Consider the following 3,809-nt stretch of genomic DNA (forward strand, 5'->3'; position numbering starts at 1 on the left):
GGTTTGTCTTGGCTACTATCCAGGCTCTCAGTGTCTTCTATTGCCAAGAATTTTGCAGCACCTTCTGTGACAGAAAAGCTATTGCAGTAATACTCTATTTGAGCATACCATTTCCTGACTGATGACTTTTGGGCTATGCCGTCAGGTGGAGGGGTTCCGTTCATGACAGCTTTAATTACCTTAAAGGGACCTCTCAAGATGATAGCTTGCTGCCGTGTGATCTTCTCTACTTCAATGAGAGCTAAGCTAACAACAAACAATCCCTTTTCCCAAACAGTGAATCTTTTTTCAGCATCTTTAAAACCACGGGAAAAGAAGCTGACAGGCCTTGTTGGACCCTCAGGACCTCGCTGCCAGATGTGTATTGATAGTCCTGAGGAGGCAAATCCCCATTCCACTTGGAAAGGGTCTTTAGGGTGAATGGGCCCCAATGCCTGATGTGCAGTGGCTTCAGAAATCAGTAATTGGAGTGCTTCCTCCTGAGAAGGAGTCCAATCCCATTTGATTCCTTTTCTCAGTAAATTGTAAAGGGGCCTAGCAATGATGGAAAAATCTGGGATGTGTTTCCTCCAGAATACTAACAGTCCTAAGGCTTGCTGGAGGTCTTTTTTGTTTTCAGGCATTTTCATCTGCTCTAGAGAAGTTAAAGTGTCAGGTGGGATGCATGTGCTGCCAGATCTCCACCAAATTCCCAGGAATTTTACTTCCTGAGAAGGCTTTTGAATTTTCTCTGAGGGAATCTTTAAATCAACGCTCTCCAGATGAGAGATTATATTCTGCTGGAGATCTCCCACCTCCTTAATTTCCTCTCTTCCTACCAAAATGTCATCAATGTATAGGTACACAGATACAGTGTCAGGTTTAGGTATTTTTTCTAATTCCTTAGCTAGAGCATGGTGTGCTAACGTTGGAGAGTGTTTGTATCCCTGAGGGAGTCTGGTGAATGTGTACTGTTGTCCCTCCCATGTGAATGCAAAGCGATCCATGTCCTCTGGCTGTATAGGTTGTAATCTATGGTTGCCATGATTGTGTGAGCTTTTTCTTGTACTGATGTTATTAATTCAGCTAAATTTGGCACTGCTGCAGTCAGAGGGTCAGTGTTGGCATTCAGCCTACGGTAATCAACCGTAGCCTCCACTTCCCGTTAGGCTTTTAGACTGGCCACACGGGTGAATTGTATGGGGAGTGTGTGTTAATAATTATTCCTTGATCACGCAATTCCTGAATAACTGGTTTGATGCCTTCTCTAGCTCCAGAAGGCAAGGGATACTGTTTCACACTGATTGTTTTACTGTAAGGCAGCGCGGGTGCGGTCTGAAGCAGTCTAATGTTAAGTGGCGGAGTGCCAAAAGACCACAGGAAACCCTCGGTGTCTTCCCACTGCCTTCCTGAGAGGACATTTATCCCTAGAAGATTATTCGGTATGTTCCCAATTACCATTTTGACAACCAATTGACTTTCTTCTCCAGGGAGTGTTACTTTGACTAAAGCAATATTCATGGGTTCTATGGTTCCTAAAGCATTAAGAACGCAGCGTTGCCTTTTTGTTGGAACTACTCCACACTTCTGGGCATCTCTATGTGTTAGTACAGAAATCTGGGCTCCCGTATCAACAATGTAGGTTACTAGAACTTTTTTGGGGCCCGTAATTGCTGTAATTAACATGTCTCCTGATTTATTTTTTGTGAGCATTCGTAAGTAAACGCAACCTCCACCCCTTCGCTCACCTGTAAGCGGTGGAGATACTAGTTTCCCGAAAGCTCTGTTGGTGAAGATTCACTGTTTTTGTTTTGGGGCACGGGCGGGTGGGCAGTTATGTTGCTTAGGCTCTGTGAAAGAAGTTGCGAAAGAGTTACTTCCAGCTTACTGCTGGTGCTTTTCAGGAGACACGCAGCCAGGGTTTCACTGTCCAAGTTCTGTGAAAGAAACTGAGAAAGAGTTAATTTTGGCTCACTGGCTGTGTTCTGCGGGAGGGGCTGAGACGCAGCCTCACTGCCCAGGTTACGAGGGAGAAAGTGGGGAAGGGTTAACTTTGGCTCATTGCCTGTGTTCTGTGTGAAAGGCTGTGATGTATTGTGTGTACTGAACTGTGTATTGGTAGGAGTATTTGTTAGTTTCTGGTGAGGGAGGGGGATCGGGGCACTGGGCTGGGTATTTGTTTTTCTAAAATTCCAGTTAGTTATGATTTTCTGCAATTTTTCAAGTGGTAAACCATCCATTATGTCCCAGGGAACCCCTTTCTTTATTCCCAGCATCCACCAGCGTTGTCTGTTGGAAATCTGTTTTCTTGGTTCTGTGTTTTCAGTGTTAGGGGTTCCCATAAACCGAACACCTTTTGTTTTTTCTGATTTTTCTTCCAGGGTTTTTACAGGCCCATACTGTCTACAATAGTTTATTAAATCAACTGCTACCTCACTCCATGTCCAAATCTTGCGGCTGCTGCTAGATGTGTCAGATGGTGTTGTGGGTGTCTGTGTTGGTGTATAGGGTGAAGGTGCAGTGTCAGTGGACTCAGACTGATCAGTGGAGTTGTTAAGAAATCTTTCTAGTCTATCTATTGGGCTTAGAGCCAATACTGTTTTATGAATAGTGATTGCTGTTGATTTCAATGTTTCTGGAAGCCCACGAATTAAAGGGGTCATAATTTCAGGCTTCACAGGCAATTGCATTGGGGATTCAAAGCCAGGAATTAATTTTTTCTCATGAATCATTTGCAAACATGCAGCTTTTTGTACACTTTCTAGGATTTGGTCAGGGGTAGTGGCAATTGCTAAGGGATCACCCCTTTCCAGGGGATTTATTCCCCTGGCCCAATAGGCTGCACGTTGTGTTAGAGACCAGGCATCACGCTTATCTCCTGTTGTTAGGAAAACACCATGTCCCCAGTATCCACTGGCCTCTTGTTCAGTTAACTTAATCTAGTCTCTGCCAGTGAGGGACACACGGAACACATATTCCGTTTCTGATTCGTGGGGGAGGCGACCTAATTCCTTTTTCAATTTAGCTAATTTGGTAGCGCTGAATGGTGTTTGTTTGGTTGTTATGTGGGGATCCATGTCTTCATCATTAATGTAATTATATTCAGTTTTAATAAAAGGTCTCAAATGAGGACAACAATTTTCCCCACAATTTTTAACTGTTTCAGATTCTTCGTAAGAATAGTTTTGTTTTGCTGCCTCAATTTCTTTGTAAGGATAAATCTTTTTAATGCAAGGTGTTACCTTTTCTTCTTCCTCTGTAGAGGAGTTGATTTTGTGTATGGTTTTGGTGTGTTCTTCCCTAAGGGCAGCTAGCAGCTTGCAAATTTCATTTCTGTCTTCATTTAACTGTTTTTGCAAAATTTCAACCAAATTTTGAAGGGAATCTATAATTACCATTTCCTCAGTTCTCCGTTTACAGCGGTTTTCTATGGCTGCAGTAAGACATGCTCCAAGGACTGAGCAAAGAATGCTTTTATTTTTACCCATTTTGAATTTTGATTCATGTTGCAGAGAACATATACTATTAGTGATATTTTCCAAATTAAACCAATTGTTTTCTGCCCAAGTTTCTCCGTCAGATGACGGTTTGGCATTGTGTTTAGCAAGCAATGTGTAAAAATCAGCTTTTGCTTTAGGATGGAGATTTTCACTCATTTTTTTTGTGAAGGGACTAGGACTATACCAGGGAGCTAATTTGCTAACTCAAGTTATACAGACTTTTTGTTCCACTCCGTCACCCTAGATAGCTGAAGAAACCAAATCAGTCTGGAAGGCACTGTTTTAATTGCTTCAGATTGTCCCTTCCTTTCCAGACAGTCTAGATACACA

This window comes from Zonotrichia albicollis, chromosome Z, assembly GCF_047830755.1.
Source record: "Zonotrichia albicollis isolate bZonAlb1 chromosome Z, bZonAlb1.hap1, whole genome shotgun sequence".
Classification (NCBI taxonomy): Eukaryota; Metazoa; Chordata; class Aves; order Passeriformes; family Passerellidae; genus Zonotrichia; species Zonotrichia albicollis.